At 36.6% G+C, this 22310-nt stretch overlaps 1 protein-coding gene across 14 annotated transcripts in view; it reads left to right on the forward strand.

Moving 5' to 3' along the window:
- Nadsyn (NAD synthetase) overlaps positions 1-22310 on the forward strand; it is a 1223365-nt gene that overhangs the window by 777483 nt on the left and 423572 nt on the right. The gene's annotated exons all lie outside the window — the stretch shown is intronic.

Here is a 22310-nt window from a genome sequence, read left to right on the forward strand (position 1 = left end):
TCGTGATAGATTTTTATCACTTCTTGAGCTAAAAGATATTCAGCCTTATTGTAAACTTCGCGTGAATGCAATTCCCAGTGGAAAAATTCCCCCTATTTGCAATCCACTGATTGCAAAAGCACTCCTCAAAAACATTCAATACTTCAGACAAGACGTGGCTAAAACTTGACTGCGATAAGCCAACATCCACTTGCCTCCCTACTCCTTTTTGGTATGCTCCTTCACCAAAAAATCTTAGAGCAGCTGAAAGCTTTACAACTGTGTCTATTGCATAACGTTTACGTGCCACTGGCAGACCACTGTGCAATACATCCAACAAATATTTGAACGCCGGATTATTTATTCTATACAATTGCTGAAAGCGGCGGCCACCGTGGTGTGATGGTAGCGTGCTCCGCCTATCACACCGTATGCCCTGGGTTCAACTCCCGGGCAAAGCAACATCAAAATTTTAGAAATAATGTTTTTCAATTATAAGAAAATTTTTCTAAGCGGGGTCGCCCCTCGGCAGTGTTTGGCAAGCGCTCCGGGTGTATTTCTGCCATGAAAAGCTCTCAGTGAAAACTCATCTGCCTTGCAGATGCCGTTCGGAGTCGGCATAAAACATGTAGGTCCCGTCCGGCCAATTTGTAGGGAAAATCAAGAGGAACACGACGCAAATTGGAAGAGAAGCTCGGCCTTAGATCTCTTCGGAGGTTATCGCGCCTTACATTTATTTATTTTTTAATTGGTGAAAGCTATGTATAAATAGTTAAAACGCGATTATTTATTTGGTTTACGAGTATAATTATTTGCATGTTTACCTTGCATTGGGTAATTCAAGGGGATTACACTTGTCGCGTAATATCCTCCTGGACACTAGTTCAGCCAATTGCTGACTGGTATTAGTTTCTTCTTCAATTAAACAAAGGCGCAAGTAAGCACTAATCATTACAATTTTAATATTTAACGCAAAAATAAAAATTTTTGACTACACAACAGCAATTTTTTCTGCAAAAATTTGTAAACAAAACATGAGTGATGTTCACAATAGCATATTCGAAATTCGAATATAAGGATTGATTCACATGAAATTAACGATACGAATTTTTTGTTCATGGGAAATAAAAGAATCATGGGATTGATTTATTCACATGAAGTTTACAATAAGGCTGATTATTTCAAATACACATGTGTCTCTAAGAAATATGACATTGTACTAAATACTAAGGAAAGTAATGAAACATATCTGTTTTATATTAAGTGTACTTGTCACTCACTTAATTTATGTTCGAGCGTACATAGGGATATTGAGAGTTTATGAAGGACAACGTTCAAACAAAAAGTAACACCTTTAAAATTTTTTACAAAGTAATTCTATGTAAAAATTTTGAAAGCATTACTTGTCGTTTGGAATGTCGATATTTGAATCTTCCAGGACTATAGTGGTGTAAAGCCACCCAATATACTTGAAACCTAAGTATCTTGGCACAAGAAATATTTTAACTGGAAGCAAGACAGAAATGTACAATATATATAAATGTACAACGAATTGCGATTAAAAAAAATTATTTTTATATTCAGCTTTTGAAGCAAAAAGTTACATCTATATAAATAGCATTAAAATAATTGTGTAGTTTAAGTTACGATTTACAGAATTTACCACAACGCAAATTTTGAGCCGTTCCCTACTAAAACCTAACCGCGCTATACATTTTATCCCATTGCAATTAAGAAAAACTAGCTTCTTATTTTTGGTGGTGAAAGAGTTTTCTTAGAAATGTGAAAATGTAACACCTGAAGATACACATAATTCTTGTTTGTGGATTTACTGCCTTGTGTTTCATATTCGCTATGTTTATTAAAACTGTATATAGGAAACCACGCAACCATCCTAAAATTTTAACTTTTTACAACAAATACGACACTATAGTAAATTTTCGAATTCTTTGTATACCAATAAAATAAAACTAAAATTTGGTCCTTTTTTTTTGAGATTTGGTCCTTTTTATCGATGCATTTTGGCCCCAATTGAAAACAAGGTGTGCCAAGCGTGTATATTACTCCCATAAAGTGGGAATTATGATTCGTATGCCAATAATGTATTTTTAATTTTGATATATGGAAGTCTAAATTTATCTCGATTAGTTTATACCGTTATGCGAATACCGTTATGCGAACAAAATTAATATACTCTGACCTCTGCTCATCTGAGTATAATTAAAGCTCCGTTGGTTTCGTAGGGTTTCGTAGATGGTTTATATGTGGTTTTTGATCCCATATCACATACGTTTGAGAAATATCGGCCAAGGATTACGTTTTTTTGAACGATTTTCTTTCATCCTTTGTCAACTAAGGGAAAATCACCATGTATGAAAATGAAACTAGTGTAACCCTTTAATGTGTTTATATGGCATGGGTATCAAATTAAAGGTATTAAAGAGTATTTTAAAAGGGAGTGGGCCTTAGTGCTATAGGTGGACGCCTTTTGGAAATATCGCCATAAAGGTGGTGGATCGGGACGATCAGACTTAGGTGGAGGACAGTGTGACGAATATTAGTGACACTAACGGCCCGATTCTTAGCGTTACCGGTAAAATAGTACCGAGAACATTATGTAACCGAAAATCGTTACCAATTGTTTTATTCGCGATTCTGGCCAAAGTGGTAACGCTGTCATCACCGAAAAACTCACCAGTGTCTGTGGTGAAATTTAAAAGTTGGTTTTCTTCGCTTTACCCATGGCGGAGCGATACAAGGTGGCAGCATGGGACAGCTGAATATAAACTTTTTTATTTAATTTGATACATCAGCTTCCGGCACAGTACGATTTTGACATTTGTCCATCGAATTTACAAAAACGAAGTACATGGAATTTTTATTTATGTTTGTAGGTATGTCACCATGCTGCCACCGTGTATGGTTCCGCCATGGCTTTACCGAAAACGTGTCACTCGTAGATACGATGTTAACGAATAAACGGGACGATGTGTATATACATATGTGCATACATGCATACGTTTTTACATAGCTATATTGTAATATATACTGTGAAAGTACATGGAAACAAATATGTATAGCAAGAGGCAACACTTTTTTACTATAATGTTTACTTATTTGCGCTCACAATTCTTTATTTTTCAGTATTGCCTTTTTCTAAACAACATCTTTTGTGTGGTTACATCGATGTTACCACCTATTTTAATGGGTAAACAATTATCCGGCTACTTTCGTGGGCAGAATACCAAAAGGGTACAAAAGTTACTACATGAAGAAAGTTGCCGTGGTGAAGAAAGTTGTTACCACATTAGAATCAGGCTGTAAGTGATACTCACATCACTAGTTTGATGGCAAGTAAATGAAGCCACAACAACAATAAAGCAAGCAGTCACTTGTATCCACATAAACGAATCAATCATTATGTCTACACATATGTACGTACACGCAGCGGAGAGAGACGCACAAACACATGCATATATATGAGATACTCCCGAAAGTATCCCAGTTAGAACGCTACTTGTTATGTAATGCATTAAATTATCCATAGTGCTACAAAAACTATGTGTGAGAAATTCAAAAAGTTTACATCAGTTTGTTAAGACAGAGTGACAAATCCTAACGTATATTTTTCTATACATGTGAGCAGCCTTCTCTTTTATGTTCATTAAATTCTGCTATTAAGCTTTCATATATTTTTCTCTTTTCAATATGCTATTCATATGCCATATATAACATGATTTATACAGCAACGAATAACATAAATTTATGTGTTAGCGTTATGGCATAAATATCATATTATCTAGCTGTTATACTTATCCCATAGTCCTAAAGCATCTATAACGAACAAAATAACACTAAACTTTTTTTTAATAAATTTTTTATTAAAATGAATTAAAAAATTAACAAAATTTAATATTATGTTAAAGATAAATTAAGTTTAAAATTTAACAACCGGCAATCATAAATTTATCCACCAATGCTAATGCCCAAACTTCTGTTGGTTTTCTACAATAGTTTTGAAGTTTGCGTTTCTAAATTCCAAAATTTTATCTGAGTGTTCTTTGAACAGCTAACAATAATGTTTTGTTCTGCAGCAAAATGTTGTAAGAAATGTGCGTCCGTTATGGGCGCATTATGACCAATGACGTCCCGCCTGTTCTGCAATATCCACCACAATCAATTCCGTATCAAGGCTGCCGCTCACTATGCCATTTCATCGAAACGTTGTACACACACTGAACTCTTATGCAATGCCAATGTGCACACAGATTGTTCGTGGGCACGAATCAAAAAGCTCAAAAACTCCGTCAATGTGTATGCGATCGGGCGAGGCACATGGTGCGGTAACTCCTGCTTATCACGACGCAGCGTCAATGCACGTAGAGCCAATCTAAAGTAAACGCAAAATCAGTTTCAGTTTAATTACATAAATAATTTGCAGTCCACCTCTTACCCAAATTCCAAACAACAACATGTTCAGCAGCTGCGGCTAGTGCATATCGGCTTTCAATTGTATTGTATATTCACCAAAATTTACATTAGATCGGCAACTATTGATGATATTAAAACTTATATTAAATCTATTATAGGCCGATAAGCCAAGTATTGTATCGTCAGACCCATTTAAAATATTTAGACGCGCACTAAACGTTTAATTAACGGCTGAATTCTGTAATTCAGTCTCATCTCAAGTCTCTAAATTTGAGATTTTCCTTTAGAGACAATTTTTGTGACTTGAGATGATTTCGGTATTCAGTAAACGAAAGTCACAAAAACAATTCACCATATCAACGAAATTCACCAAAATGACAATTTACTCATACATTGAACAAATAATATAGCATTGCATTTTGTCAACGCAATGTTGAGTGGTCTTGTGGCTGAGCTCGCTAAGACACCGTTCACAACTTTTATAGAAAATCCGAAAGTGTGTAGGTTCGAATCTCAGCGGCGCCACTAGAGTTCGATGTTTTTTTTAAGTATTTTCTGTTTTTTATTTTTTTCTATGCTTATTTTAATTTGAAGAATAAAAAGAATATATTTAAAGCGTTTTTCGCAAATAATTTTCATAATTTTTCTGAAATTTTCACGTTTGTGATCTACCCCGGCCCAGCTCACAAATTAGTGATTGCTTTTGTGAGGCTGGAGACGCGAGACAGCTTACAGAATGGCAAATTGTCTCAAAAGTGATTTTCACCCCAAATAGTCTCTAATAGTGACTAGAGACGGCTTACTGAATTCAGCTATAAATTGAATATTATTAATATTTTTTGACGCATGCTATCTGTCACAAAGCAAAAGCAATGAGTGGGAATGCATACAATAGACAATAATGCAAAAATGATATCTCGCCTTCCCTCTCTGACATTCAGCCACAACCATGGCGGAACCATACAAGGTGGTAGCATGGTGATATACCAACATAAATAAAGCTTCCATGTACTTTGTTTTTGTATATTGATGGACTAATGTCAAAATCGTAATGCGCCGGAAGTTGATGTATCAAATCATATTAAAAAAGAACAATCAGCTGTCGCCGTGCTACCATCTTGTATAGTTCCGCCATAGCCAGAACAAACTTTTTTTTGTTGTAGAGGAGATGACAGCTGAAGACTTTGCATTTGTATACGTGAATGCGTTAGGCAGTTTTTGCTGGGATGCAATCATTTGTGCAAGTATCACTCACATACACGCGCATGGGCTTTGCGAGAAGGTATAAAATCGTGCATCTGTAGTTATAGCTGAGAAATTTACATCTGATAACTAACTAGGAAATTCTGGAGAGAAGAATAGAAATATGTCAACGAGGAATCCAAACAGTATAAAAGGCAGCAACAGTTGAGGCACGACAATCAGTTTGATTTAAGCAGGCTATCAGTTGCGAAGCATAAATTTACTGTGAAGTATTTTAATAAAGGCCATTTTGCATTATTGAATAGTGGAGTTAGTTATTCAACAGTTTAGTGATTCGAATGTTAGTAGAAGGTTGCAAATAAGAGGAACTGCACTAAATTCGTTACAATATGTAATACCACGAACAGTATTCCTGTCATGATTCCAAGGGCTTTTTGATTTCGCCCTGCAGAACTTTTTCATATTCTTCTACTTAATATGGTGGGTGTCATACCCATTTTGCAGTTTTTTTCTAAAGTTATATTTTGCGTCAAAAAACCAATCCATCATCCCTTTTTCGTATATGGTATAGAATTATGGCATTTTTTTAATTTTTCGAAATTTTCGATATCGACTGCCAAATTACAGCTTGCAAAACTTTTAAATTACCTTCTTTTAAAAGTGAGCGGTGCCACGCCCATTGTCCACATTTTACTAATTTTCTATTCTGCGTCATAAGGTTAACCCACCTACCAAATTTCATTTCTTTATCCGTCTTTAGTAATGAATTATCGCACTTTTTCGGTTTTTCGAAATTTTCGATATCGAATCCGATTTCGTTGATTTTAAATAGCGATCTGAGATGAGTGCCCAGGAACGTTCATACCAAATTTCATCAAGATACTTCAAAATTTAATCAATTTATCTTGTTTACGGACGGACGGACGGACATGGCTAAGTTAGTTTTTTTTTTCTCCCAGATTATTTGGATATATATAATTCTATATCTACCTCGTTTAGTTTATGCCGTTACGGAGTACCGTTATGCGAACAAAATGAATATACTCTATGAACACCGCTCAGATGAGTATAAAAAAGTTGTTTTGGTGGGGTCTGGCACTCGGTAGTGATTTGGCAAACACTCCCAGTGTAATTATGCTATGAAAAGCTTCTCAATGAAAATTCATTGGTTGGTATGAAACATGAAGGTCCTGTCTTGCCAATTTGTAGGGAAAAATTTAAAAAGGAGCAACACACAAATTGAGAGAGAAGTTCGGCCTAAATCTCGTCGAAGATAAATCGCGCCAAGTATTTTATAATGGGCTTAATTAATTATTTAACAAATCCTCAAGTAATTTTAAACCGTTTATAACTCAAGAAAATATCCTAGTACTCAATTAAGTTTGAGCCTAAATCTAAAATTTTTTTGTACTACTTATCCAAATTTGGTTTCAATAATAATCTATTACGGGTTTTCTTGAAAATATGTGCCCAGAACTGGGTGAACAAATCTAGTGGGTGGTGGAATAGTTTCGAACCGACGTGTCAGCGATTTTAATAGTTTGTTCTACCTACTGGCCGGTCACATCTTTGTAGGAAAACATATAACACCTTATGTTTATAACAAAACTAGCAGACCCGGCAGACGTTGTTCTGCCCTAACTTTGGTGTATCTGCATACGTTTTGGGAAGTGTTTACCTATTACCCTCCATCCCCTTTTCCCTATCCTCTAATGCGTTCCTCTCTCCGAGTCTTTTTCTTTCTCTCCGTTTGTTCCATCCCATCTTTTCTGTCTAGCTCCCTCTCCTACTCCCTCCTCCGCTCCATATATCCCTACCTCTCTATCTTTGTCAACTCTTTCTCATTTCCTCGTTTTTTTTCTCCCTAGTTATTTAATTCTTCTCCTTCCCTTATTTCCAGTCCCAGTCCCAGAGGGTTGTAAGTATTTTTGAATGCTGTTTCATGAAAAAATAAAAACAAACAATTTTTTCTAAGGGGTGCACCACCCTTACAATTTTGGAGTATAAAAAATAGATAAGATCCGATTCTTAAACCTACTCAATATACTCACAAAATTTCATGAGAATCGGTAGAGCCGTTTCAAAGGACTTTAATCACAAACACTGTGACATGAGAATTTTATACATACATATATAAGATAGATAATACCCCTGAACCACATTTTGGCCTATAAGTAGGCTTTGATTGCCTAAATTTTTTTCAATTTTTTTGACGGTACGAACAACTAAAGTTTACTTGGACATGTTGTGCATGCCAATAACCCGGCACCATTCCATTGGACGCAATTCTGGTAAGTTTGGTATATTCTCCTCTTTTTAGTTAACTGTTCAAGCGTTTTTCTATACAATCCTGCTGTAGCTCGTATGAAATAGTAAAGAGACCAAAATAAAGCTGGCACAATGTTCCTCAATCCTTCTGGTTTTATTTCTTGGATATCATGCCCTTATGTGGCTATTATAAGTTGTCCTTCAGCCTCTATTACTAATAGTGCCACCGTGGTGTGATGGTAGCGTGCTCCGCCTACCACACCGTATGCCCTGGGTTCAGACTCCGGGCAAAGCAACATCAAAATTTTAGAAATAAGGTGTTTCAATTAGAAGAAAATTTTTCTAAGCGGGGCCGCCCCTCGGGAGTGTTTGGCAAGCACTCCGGATGTATTTCTGCCATGAAAAGCTCTCTTTGAAAATTCATCTGCCTTGCAGATGCCATTCGGAGTCGGTATAAAACATGTAGGTCATCAATCAAGAGGAGCACGACGCAAATTGGAAGAGAAGCTCGGCCTTAGATCTCTTCGGAGGTTATCGCGCCTTACATTTATTTTTTTTTATTTTTAACATAAAAGTTGTTTTTAATCAAACTTTCTTAATGAAATTTGTGACACTGGAACGTGTACAGTTACATCCATCGGTTGAATGCAAAAATGGAACTAGAATAAATTGTTTCATCCATTTTTATGTACATAACTTTAATTATCCGTTCTAATTCACTAAACATTTTCTGTGATCAAACGTTCACAGATTTTTGGTGCTTCCTCCATTCTTATAGTATTAATTTTTCCTCCAGTTCGATATTTCCTATTTTCAAAAGTACTTCAAAGGATGTTGTTGATAAGCCAATTTTGTCATTGGGTTACTAGCTCCAAATATTTCGCAAAATTTTGTTCTGATATTAAGTTCTTTACATCTAGATCCCTATCTTTCTTGCCCTTTTTTATCCTCGAAACACGTATTTTTTTCATTTTTTGTAAAAATCTTACTCTTACAGGTCTTCTAAAAGTTTTTTACTAACTGTACACTTTGTTATCATGAAATTGTTATTCAATTCGCAATAAAGTGAAACCTTTGAAAACTCCATCGATGAAGTAGCTAAAAGAAAATCCAGAATGGACCATAGTATCCTACTGTGTACAACCCATAATGATGCGAACCATTCACTTGAAGAAATAAATTATTAAAATTGGGCAGTTTCTTTTCGGAACAGTCCTTATTTCGAAAGTGAATCTATGAGTTGTAGCACTTTTTCAGCACCAAGTTTAAATTCTTGGAGTTTTCTTTAATTCCAGTCGTGTATACAAGTTCCAGATTTGGGTTTTTGGAACTTTTTTGGTTTTGTTTTAAAAAATGTTTATGATTTTAGACTTATTGTTAAATTATGTTTTAAATTGAAACCGATTAATATTAAAATTGAGAGGTTTCCAATTTAGTACAAAAAAGTATCAAACATTGCGATAAATTGTTTAAAATTTACGCTCGAATTTCTAACTTTGTATATAATATTTTATCCAAAGTTGAAAAATATGTCAAAATTGTAAAACTTTGGAGTGCGAAAGGTAGGAAAACCTGTTTTACAACTGATGCGGAATTAAATCATCCCTGAAGTATTTTCTTCACAACGTCAAAATGCAACCTTGGATCTCTACCTCTGCAACACTAAACCAAATACATACCAGAAATTTTCAAACAACCGTCAGCAAAATTTTCATTGTACATCAATATCATTCTTATTTGTGAATTATATTAGTGTTGGGAACTATCGAATGAATTCAACTATCGATAGTTAGTTACTGAATGATTTTAACTATCGAACGAATTTTTTCATTCATTCATTCATTCATTTGATTTGTTCTTTAGCTTGCCAGAAGCCAAAAGAACAATCTCTGGATTGTTTTAGTCACCCCTCGGGGTAGCTAAAGAACAAACCTATATAAGACAAAAAACGTCGTGTTCAAATGAAACGTGATCCAGATACGGCTAGAGATTTAACATGCAAATGCGACAGCAATGTGAACCATATGGATCTATTTGTTGTTGCATTTGTATGTTAAATTTCTATCCGTATCTGGATCACGCTACATTGGAACGTAACAAAAACGTTAAATATGACTAAAATGGTGTAAATTTTGCTTCAAGTAAATAATGAAAATATTCAATTTAAATGCCTTTGTTACATGTTATGCAAAGCGCATGAATGATATGCAAATGACCTTGGTTCGCAACCCACTGAGTTTTTTGGTCTCCCCCAAACCTGTGGGGAGATTTTATGCCTCTACAACAACAACAACAGGAAAGAGGGTTACTTAAGATGGATTTTTATCTGTATTATTCAAATCTGTTTCAGAGGCATTATTGATTGCCTTAACTTATACATAAGCTACTGTTTTTTTTTTTTTTTTTTTCAAAATTCAGGTCACGTTTAATTAATGTAAAAATTGCACATTAAATTTCACTTATAAAAGAAACATAAAACAAATATTTTAAGCACTTAAATACTAAAAGTCGCTATAGTTGTTCTAGCCAAAATCGGATAGTGCATGAGGGTCTATATTAAATTTTCGCCGCAGAGATGGCAACTGATTGCGTTATTAAACCCCTAAAAAAATTTATTGTAAAGTAAATAACACAAGTATGTACATCGAGTTGACATGAAAAATACAATGTTTAAATTGCTGTTCAAAAATATTATCATATCTAGTTTATCTCCTTTAAGTCGGTTTCTCCTGTCGTTAATTATTTGCCCTGCTTTCGAGAAAACTCGTTCTGACGGAACCGATGTTGCGGGTATACATAAATATTTTTTCGAAAGCATATATAGTTCCGGAAATGTTGACTGGCTACGATTCCAATAGTCTAGGGGATTATTTGAGCGATCAACAAAATTTTGCCTTAGATATTGCTCCAACTGAATATTTGCATTGACATTGGGCGCGTTTTGACAAATTGTTTTTGCTTCAGCAACTCTTACATCGAGAAGGTCCCAGAGAGATACTTCGCTTTTATCGACCGATGCTTCTCTTGGGGTGTTGGTAGAAACACTTGTGTTTTGTTGCCGTATTAGGGAAGTTACTTCTTCCACTAGCCATTTTGTTGTATTATTTGCATTAATTTCATTACCGAACGCAATTTTTTTAAACCTAGGATCTAGGAATGTTGATTTGGCGGACATTTTGTCAGACTCCAACTGCCCTAATCGTCTCCAAACTACCTCTAACAATTTGCTCTTCAAACTTTCTCCCTCTACAGTTTTCATTTTGCGATTTCGTACTGCGTATTGAAGACCTCTGATCAGGGGGCACTACCATTGACATCGTGGGATAATTTTCTCCTGACAATTCGGTTGTCATGGCCTCTACGGGCTTGAAAAGATTAGTGTAGTCCAACAATGTTTCCCATTCTGATGAATTGAGGAAATCAGGAGCATTTGGTAAAGAAGTTATTATGGCAGAGAGTGGTTCTTTTACCAAGCATATGCGCTCCATCATTATAAGGGTGGAATTCCACCGGGTAGGGACATCTTGTTTTAACCTCAGTTCAGTAACGCCCATTTGCTTTTGCATATTTTTTAATTTTTCCGTCGCTTGAGAACTATGGTTAAAGTAAGTGACTATGGCACGACACTTAGTTATGAGCACAGTAACTTGTGGAACAGCTTTGATGGCATCAATTACACATAAATTTAATGTGTGCGCTACACATGGGTGGTGGTGCTTCTGTAGCATTTCAATTATAGCCTTTTTATTATTAGCCCCGTTATCACTTACTACAGTAACTATTTTGTCAAAAACGGACCACTCATCAAATATTAACTTCAATTCTGTAGCTATATTTTGGGAGGTATGATTTCCTAAGATTTCCTTTGTTGATAAAACTGCAGAAATCATTTTGTTATCCTGAACGAAATGACTAGTAACTGACAAAAAAGATTTTTGACTATCAGAAGTCCACATATCAGTTGTAACTGAAATATGTGTTACAATGTTGAGCAAGTAATGCAGTTTCTTGCTTACTTCATTGTATTTAAAAGGTAGCATTGTATTTGATAAAACTTTTCTGTTTGGCAAGGAATATAATGGCTGAAGCTTTTTTGTATATTCTACAAATCCTACATTGTCAACGATGGAAAGTGGCTGCAAGTCGTTTGTAATCATCTTTAAAAGAGATTCATCAATATTATTTTTTTCTTGCTCTGAGAGCTCAGAACGTGTGCTGGTAACAAAAAATTTTGTTTGAACAGTCCTTCTCAAACATCCACTATTGGAAATGTCTTCGGTAGGTACTGTTAACGAACTGCGCGCTGCACTCCCTGCAGTAGTTGACGAAAGAGAAGTGGAACTACGTTCCTCTTCTGCAATTACTGGCGCTATTTCTCCTGAAGTTAGATTACTATGTTCTGAGCATGGTGGAATCACCAGGTGAAGTAAATAAAAAGAGATAGAAGGTGTACGCTATCTGAAACGGTAGGGATGTATTTCCAACGGTCAGAAGAGGGTAAAATGTTTACCCGCTTTGGAAAAGTAGGAGTAGAAAAACAAATGCCTTGCTACGAAAGCCATTACAGACTGTTTCTTTTTCAGCATATCAGTGCAACCTAATGCCAATACAAAAGGGATACACAAGACCAGTGCGAACTTATATTACTTTAGGCATCGAATAAAATTAAAAACTTAAACTGCGATGAGTAGTAAAATTCAAGAATGCGTCTAAAGTAAACTGACCTCAACTTCAACTTCAGTTGAAGCTTTTATCGAAAAACCGGACATAAGTGGGAGAGGTGTTATCCATTATATAGTTGAACTGTAGGAACTTTGCGCACTTAAATGGGTTTCGGGTTTGATGAAAAGTTTTACAGTCACACTTGGAAGTGATCGTAATACTTTTAGATGTGTTTCGATCTCTAAAAATCCATTGTTCTTTCCATCTGCTCTGTTGATTTGACATTGAGAGTTGGAAGTAAAACATATGACCTTTTAATATATCATACAAACTTGATCAGAAGATCTCCCATAAGCTCTTGACAGTTAACTCATGATGTATATAATGGTCCCAAGTTATTATTTACTAAAATATGTCAGGGGATATAATAGGAGTCGGCCTAGAACCAGAAGGTGCTAATCCAAGCGAACCGGATTCATATATTCTAATTTACAATCCATAACAGCAACATTCTTCTTATCATAGTGGTCTAATTTTTAGGCCAAAACAAACATAGTGAGTAACAATTTTTCGTAATTGTATTTAGAAATCCATTGTTTTAGCGAAGTGTTTACATAAATAAGGTGTAATACGATAGTTTTGTTGTTCTTGCACATTTTTCGAAAGTCTTCAGTAGCGCTGCACAGGCGAAAATTTATTTTAATATCTTTTTAACACTGATATATGCACAGCAAAAATTTAAATAGAACGAACGATTCGAAGAAATAGTAATGAGCGAATCATTCATACCAAAAACTAGTAGTTCGATAAAATAGTAATGAACGAATCATTCATACCTAAAACTAGTAATTCGAAAAAATAGTAATGAACGAATCATTCATAACTAAAACTAGTAACTCGAAAAAATAGTAGTGAACGAATCATTCATAACTAAAGCTAGTAACTCGAAAAAATAGTAGTGAACGAATCATTCATACCTAAAACTAGTAACTCGAAAAAATAGTAGTGAACGAATCATTCATACCTAAAACTAGTAATTCGAAAAAATAGTAATGAACGAATTTCAAATGACTATCGAATGAATGAAAATTAGTGAACCATCGAATAACTCGATAGTTTTCATTCGATAGTTCCCAACACTAAATTATATCATTTGAACCTAATAAATACAGTCCATTCATTTAGAACCAAATCAATACAATATTATTCATCATTGTTTGGTCAATTCGAGCCGAATTTAAGAATTTTCGGATTTCATATCGTACGCATCAAGTTCATTTACTATTCGAGTATTTGTAGCGCTTGCATAGCGTAAAGCACCATTTTGGTCATCTTCACCATTACAATGTATGTAGCAGCATTGAAAGGGCAACGAGGCAGATACAGAGCCTCAACAACAAGCGCATTTAATTTTTCAAGTGAAATCAGCCACGAAATACCTGTGACAGAGTTGGAAGAAAGGATTTCCAATCTCAATGAAGCATGAAAACATCTGAATATCGTCGATAATCAAATTAACGAATTGGAAGAGAGTACAGAATATTCCTTGCATCGTTCATGCAGTACGAGGAAAAATAAATACAGGCACTCTCTCCCATAACTACATAATTACGGGAAAAACAAGAAATAGCGAGTAGGCAACAAACGCTGCAAAATTTAGTGTTGCAACATAATGACGTCATACTACCGAAATTGACAGTACCGACATTTTCGGGTGAATACAGTGCGTGGAAAACATTCAGCGATATATTCAAAGGAGCAGTAGACTCAAAGGAAAATCTATCAAATACGCAAAAGTTTTACTATTTATCATCGTGTTTGGCTGGTAAAGCTGCGGATTTAATGAAAAACATACCGGTTACGAACGACACTTATACAGAGGCATGAAGCAAACTTGAACAACGCTACGATAGGACACATTTGGTAGCAAGATCATTCACTAAAATATTTATGAAACTACCAACAGCAACTAAAACAAACCCTAAAGTTTTGCGCAAAATTATTGACGGCGCAGACGAGTGCTTGCGAGGGTTATCAACTATAAACATTAAGAAACGTGACCCATGGTTAATCTTAATTCGTCTGAACAAATTGGATGCAGAAACACGTCACCACTGATTTGAACATATTGGATCAAAAACCAGTATTACGATTGATGCATTTTTAAAATTTCTCGATTTATTCATTTGGAAACGAATGAGTTACACACAGCAGGTGCTGCAGTGTGTAACACATCAGTACGTTCGCATGTCACAGCAACAACGACATCAAGTTCATCATGCGCCTTTTGTAATGGGCAACACAACATTTCAAAGTGTACAGAAATATTGCAGCGTCTATATCAGAGCGTCGTAATAAAGTAAGATCGAAGGGTGTTTGCTTCAACTGCCTCAAACAAGGTCATCTAGTAAAGGATTGTAAATCAAGCTTCACTTGTCGCATTTGTCATGCGAAACATCATACACTTCTTCAAGAAAGTGTTGATAAACAGGAATCAAAATCTGATTTAGGTAAAATTACGTCTCAAACAAATACTAATAACATCTCGTTGCAGAGCGCTTTGAACGATGCACTTACAAGTCATCATGTACTACACTGACAACAAAGCGGTCAAGTTGTGCTTCCTACCGCAGTAGTGACGGTGAAAGACACTGTAGGACAAGTCCATTATCTACGTGCTCTGATTGACACTGGCTCGCAAGTATCATTTATATCGGATGCCTGTATTATCACGTTGGGGTAGAGCGTTCAAAGGCGCGACTGCACATTAAAGGCATTTCATCATCAGAAGCGGGAATAATGAAGGGTTGCGTGATCAGCTTTCGGATTTACGATTCCCATGTATCAGTTTGCGCATGCGTACTTCAGCGATCACGGCAAATATCCCAAAGCACTGTGTAACTAACATAAATAAAAAAAATAAATAAATGTAAGGCGCGATAACCTCCGAAGAGATCTAAGGCCGAGCTTCTCTTCCAATTTGCGTCGTGCTCCTCTTGATTTTTCCCTACAAATTGGCCGGACGGGACCTACATGTTTTATGCCGACTCCGAACGGCATCTGCAAGGCAGATGAGTTTTCACTGAGAGCTTTTCATGGCAGAAATACAATCGGAGCGCTTGCCAGACACTGCCGAGGGGCGACCCCGCTTAGAAAAATTTTCTTCTAATTGAAAAATCTTATTTCTAAAATTTTGATGTTGCTTTGCCCGGGAGTTGAACCCAGGGCATACGGTGTGATTGGCGGAGCACGCTAACACCACACCACGGCGGCCGCCAACTAACATACCGTGGAACAAAATCGCTTCACTAAAACTAGAGGACGCACATTTTAACGAAAGTGCACCAATCGATTTGCTACTCGGTGCAGATGTTATTTGGAGCATCATCACTGATGGCAAACTTCAAATAGAAAATCCAAACTTTTTTGCAATCAACTTAATTTATGAAAGGATCCTTTCGGGTCAAGTCGAAGTTTCGACCAGTAAAGGCGTGGTCGCATCTTATACAGCCACAATTAACGTGGACGAACTACTTAAACGATTTTGGGAATTTTATGAATGCAAACCAGTTGGCAAACATTCAAAACATGATGATCCGCTGAGATTCATTTTAGACAAACTCATAAACGCTCCACCGATGGCAAATATGTTGTTCAATTGCCATTTAAGCAGTTAGGTGTCACCTTTGCGAATACATTACAAGGAGCTGTTCAGAGGTTGAGCAGCATGGAACGGCGTTTCCACGCCAATACGAAACTACAGCAAGAGTATACGAATTTTGGGTCATTTGCAACAGATATCTTCAGAAGACATAAACAAGTCGCCTCAGTATTATTTGCCACACCATGCAATGTTTAAGCCTGATAGCTCTACAACTAGGCTGCGTGTGGTGATCGATTGATCTCACAAAGATACTGAAGGCAAATCTCTCAACGATCAGTTATTAGTGGGTCCACCTATTCAGCAACACTTATTTGGCGTTTCAATGCGCTTTCGCCAATTTAAGTATGTGTTCGTAGCGGACATTACAAAGATGTTCAGACAAATTTGGGCATCGCATGTGCACCAAGATTACCAGCGTAATGTATGGAGATCATCTCCACACGAGTCTGTTAAGCACTACAGGCTATACACAGTCACATACGGAACAGCATTAGCGCCGTTTCTGTCTGTTCGCGTTTTGCAACAACTGGCACGTGATAACTTAGATAAATTTCCTCATGCAGCTAGCAAAGAGTATATATTTGTTAAGAGGCGTCACTCGATACTTTGTTGTTGCCAAAGCAACCCTGTCATGTCGAATGTGATTCTCAAGGAAGTTTTGTTTAGTTTTTTTTAATTGAATCCTATATAGTTATGCGGTAAAGTGACTTTGCATAATTACGATTTTTGGAAAGAGAATTAATTAATTAATTTAATACAATCAATAAAATAAACACAAATACCGCACGAAAATGTATAGAAGACGTTTTTATAAATACATCTGATAAAAAAAACCAACGACTACCTTGAGAAAACATCGAGTAATTTGCTTTGGCAACAACAAAAGTATCGAGTGACGCCTCTTGACAAATATATACTCTTTGCAGCTAGTATTATCGAAAATAACATTTATGTGGATGACGTCATGGCTGGCGGTGACAGTATAGATGAGGCGATTAGAATCAAAACTGAATTAATAAACCTACTCAAGACTGGAGGGTTCCATCTCCGAAAATGGAGCTCCAACTCCTCGACGATTATGCGAACGGTTTCTGCTGATGAATGTGAAATCATTTCAAAAAACAAAATTGGAGATTCATCTGACTACAACAAGGTACTGGGCCTTTATTGGAATCCAAAGTCAGATAAGTATTCGTTTCATGTTGAATCAACCACTGTATGTGACATAACCAAACGGCACATCCATTCAGAAATCGCTCGTATATTAGATATTTTTGGGTTTTTAGCACCAGTCGTGGTGAAACTAAAAATTCTCTTTCAAAAGATATGGCTAACAAACGTTAACTGGGATGACACGCTGCCAGACGATATAAGTAGCACTTGGCGACACATACGGGACACATTGCATAGTTTAGAAGCAGTGTCTATTCCAAGACGTATTTTACGTTCAACCAGCGCTTTTCGAGTTGCATTGCTTTTGTGACGCCTCAACTTCTGCATATGCCGCGTTCGTATATAGTGTATCCATTGAGGAAGGATCAAGGTCGGTCTCTATAATTGCTGCAAAGACACGAGTGGCGCCACTAAAGGCTATGTCGATACCACGCTTAGAGCTATGTGCAGCGCTTTTGTTAACACGCTTATACAACTCGATCTAGGCATCACTCAACATAGTAGATGAAAGGGTTTATGCTTGGACAGACTCTCAGGTTGTCCTTCATTGGTTATCATCACCACCTCGCAATTGGAAAATGTTCAGCGAGAATAGAACGGAAGAAATTTTTGACGCTTTGTCAATAAGTTAATGGCACTACATTGACACCAAAGAGAATCCAGCGGGTTGTGCCTCCAGAGGCATAGCACCTGAGCAACTACCTAACCATAACTTATGGTGGTCAGGTCCGACTTGGTTACAAAATCCAAGATCACACAGGCCCAAATACACGACAGTAGAAAAATGTGAACCTGCAGAAGATTTATTGGAAAGATGGAAAATTGTACTGCATACCATAACCCGCGAAAAGGGTTCATAAATTTTTGTTGATTATGCAATCATGGTGTCATCATTTACACGTATAATCAATGTCATCGCATACGTTCTACGATTCATATCATGACATAAGCATAAAACCAACATTCAAAAGGTTAGTTTGGAACACAAAGAGCTAGAACAAGCGCGATGCGTATTATTTAGCGCCATTCAGCATGCATTTTTTGAAGATACATTTCAACGTTTAACCAAAAACTCCAACAAGAAGGACAAACTTATACAATTATCGCAGTTCATCAATACACAGGGTGTTCTATGCGTAGGAGGCCGTATTGCTCGTGCCGCAGTATCCTACTACATCAAACACCCAGTCATTCTTCTGAAACATCATGTATCCAGATTAATAATAGAGAAGCTACACAAGATTTATTTGCATGTAGGAGTCAATGAGCTATTTGTCATCATTCGTCAGCGCTACTGGATTTTAGGTGCCAGAAATATGATTAGATCTGTGGTACACCAATGTAAACAGTGCTTCATACTACGGAAACAAACTGCAACACAGCGGATGGCGGACTTACCAGCAGTGCGTCTGGAGCCAGCCAGAGTATTTCTCAAATCAGGATGTGATTTTGCAGGACCTACTAATATCAAAATGACAAACTGCAAACGCCCAAGAATTTGCAAATCTTACATATGCCTTTTTGACTGTATGGCCACAAAGGCGATTCACATTGAGTTGGTCAGTGACTTGTCAGCAGAGGCATTTATCGCGGCATTCAAACGTTTCACTTCGAGAACGAATTTTCATGGTGCTCATCGTTTGTTAGCGGATATGCATAAAAGTTTACTTACTTAAGGAATCATTTAATCATGAAATACAGTCTCACTTGGCTAAAGATGGAACAACGTGGCACTTTATTCCACCATCTTCGCCACATTTCGGTGGGATATGGGAGACAAACGTAAAATCAATTAATCAGCATTTACGAAGAGATTTAGGCGAAACATTACTATCGTTCGAAGAGCTATACACTTTGCTCACACAGATTGAATCTATGCTAAATAGCAGGCCGTTGTGTACTATTTCAGGCGCCAATCAAAACCCACTTACGCCTTCGCATTTTTTAATTGGTGAACCATGAACTGCAGTACCAGAGCCCACGATATCATTGAAATCTTCATGGAATCATATTCGCAACATGGCACAAGGATTTTGGAATCGCTGGAAGATGGAATACATTACATCACTTCAGCGTCGCACTAAATGGACTACCGAGCATCCTAACTTGGAAGTTGGCAAAATAGTCATCATCAAAGAGTCCAACACTTTTCCAACTAAGTGGTCATTGGGAATAATTGAGAAAGTCCATCCGGGTGACGATGGTGCCCAACACTCCTCCAACTAAGTGGTCATTGGGAATAATTGAGAGAGTCCATCCGGGTGAAGATGGTGCCGTTAGAATGGTCACAATACGCACTGAGAAGGGCATTTATAAACGTCCAATCACGAAAGTTGCATTGTTACTAACGGCCGACTGAAACTATCGTTCAGGGCTGGCGGTATGATGCGGAATTAAATCATCCCTGAAGTATTTTCTTCACAACGTCAAATGGATTTCTACCTCTGCAACACTAAAACAGATACATACCAAACATTTTGAAGCAACCATCAGCAAAATTTTGATTGTTCATAAATATCATTTTTATTTGTGAATTATATCATTTGAACCTAATAAATACAGTCCATTAATTTATAACCAAATCAATACAATATTATTCATCAACAACGAAACCAACAATTTTGGAGGCAATTAGAAATTTTCTTGCCTCTGTTTTCTCTCCACTCAACCAGGTCTATAAGCAGCTATCACTTACAAGTTATTTAACTTTTGTTTTTTCCCAGCGTAATAATCAAGTTGAATATATAAAAATCTAGGTTAATAATTATGATTGCGGACGAAAAATGGCAATCTTCCTCACCGTGCGCTGCGGTCTATAATATTTTTGAAAACATTTTAACAGTTCCATTTATATGCAAAATCATCAATAACATCACATATCTGTAATTAAAATATACCGATTCGCGCGTGGGCACAACAAACAACTAAATATATTTCCATTAAGTCACCAAAATCAAAGTCCCACAAAAACGTTTGCCAAAGCCTTATAAGGTAATAAATTAGGGTTTAACTGCAGTTCATATTTTCATATAATGTAAGAAGTTGTAATAAAATAAAAAAAAGTAAGGAAGAATAAATTCGGGAGCAACCAAATATTCTTTTATTAAAGCATATTTATGTACCTCTAAATCTGTACGCACGCAGTTGTTCGCACACGCTAATTTTAGAGGAAACCAAAAAGTTGGAATACAGTTCGTTAGGCAATAGATGCCCGATTATGGATTCAAAGATGTATTCTAGCTGTTTATCTAGTTACTTTATTCGAAACAGAGTTGGATAGAAGAACAAGAATTCTAAACAAAAGATATGGTTCACATTTAACCATCTCACAAATACTAAGTTTATTCAAAAATATCGCTTCTGGTGCAATAAAAAATTACAAAAAGGCATTTGGCATTGATATAACGAACAGCTCTACTCAAAAAACCTAGCACGTAGTTAAAACTCATCAAAAATATGTTTAGCCTAGGTTAGGTTAAGTTGAACTGGCCGGTCCATGAGGACCTCACATAGACTGAATGAGTCCGTATTGTTACCAGAAGTATGTTTTAACTGTTTGTTTAACTGTTGTTTAACTTAAAAACTGAAAAACTCTATCAAAAACCAGGACCTATATTATAAAATAACTCCGCCCTCTTGGCAAATACTAGAAGCTTCCTAGGACTTAAGCCAATTGCTGCTTCTAGATCTGACAGCTGTATCACTCCTAATAGCTGCAGTCTTAGCCTGGCAAGCGCAAGGCACGAGCACAGCACGTGTTCGATCGTTTCCTGCTCCAACCAGCACTTCCTACATCTCCTATCACTGACCAAGCATAATTTAAAGGCATATGACGCCAGAAGGCAGTGTCCAGTCAGAATACCCGTCATGAGTATACAGTCCTCTCTTTTTAATGATAGAAGCAACTTTGTTAGTTTAAGGTTGTAAGACCTACACATAATCTTCGACACTTTATAGCCCCGCGCTTGAACCCACGCCTTTCCTGTTTGGTCGATCACCTCTCGCTTTCGCTTAATCTCTCCCAGTCTAATTGGGGCGTCTACGGAGTAAGGGATGCACCCTTCTTAGCTAGTTCATCCGCTTTTTCATAGCCATCTATTCCCATATGCCCTGGGACCCAATATAGATGTATGCTTCTCCCTGTCCCGATGTTTAGCCTAAATAAAAAAAATTACTGTAATATCTAATATTAATGCGCTAAATATGTGTTGCTATCATTGTCCTACTAAGCTAAAAGGTTAAAGTCTGGAAATAAATTTGAATCCTTTTGACTTCTGTTACGTAGTTTTAAGAACAATTTTCTTAAGAATGGAAAAAAATAATTTTGAAAAAATGAAAAAAAAAATTTTATTTTTTATAACTGCCAGGGATTTCGTGTCGAGGTGTACAAATCTCTACCCACAGAGTTAACTCGCATATGTAAATATTGTGGAAAATATTCACTAAAGTATTCACACACATTTGAACCAAAGAACCCAATAGAAAAAAGTTTGCATTGGTTGAAAAGCTAGGGAGGACCTATTTCGAGCATGGTATTGCTATTTTCCTTTTGCGTTATACAGTTGCGGTCAAAATCTTAGTAGTGCGTGAAATAAAAAAAAAAAATGTATACTATCGCCACTATCTTCGTTGTTGTTGTTCTATCAACGATACACTCTCCGAAGGTTTTGGGAGTGTTACCCATGTTGATGGTCCTTTGCCAGATATACGGTACGTTCTAGTAACAGGCACCATTAAGGTAATAGCCCAAAAAACAAACGCGTCGACCCCAGAGCTAAGACACAAAATGTGTAATCAAAATTTAAAAACATACCTATTAACCTGGGTCGATTTGTCGAAAAATTTCCCTTTCGCCACTTTTTTCGCAGGCTCGAAAATTATTTTTTTGGGTATGCGTAGTGAAACTTTTTTCCTGAGCTCAAATCCTTTC

The sequence above is a fragment of the Eurosta solidaginis genome, chromosome 4 (genome assembly GCF_040869045.1).
Source record: "Eurosta solidaginis isolate ZX-2024a chromosome 4, ASM4086904v1, whole genome shotgun sequence".
Taxonomy (NCBI): domain Eukaryota; kingdom Metazoa; phylum Arthropoda; class Insecta; order Diptera; family Tephritidae; genus Eurosta; species Eurosta solidaginis.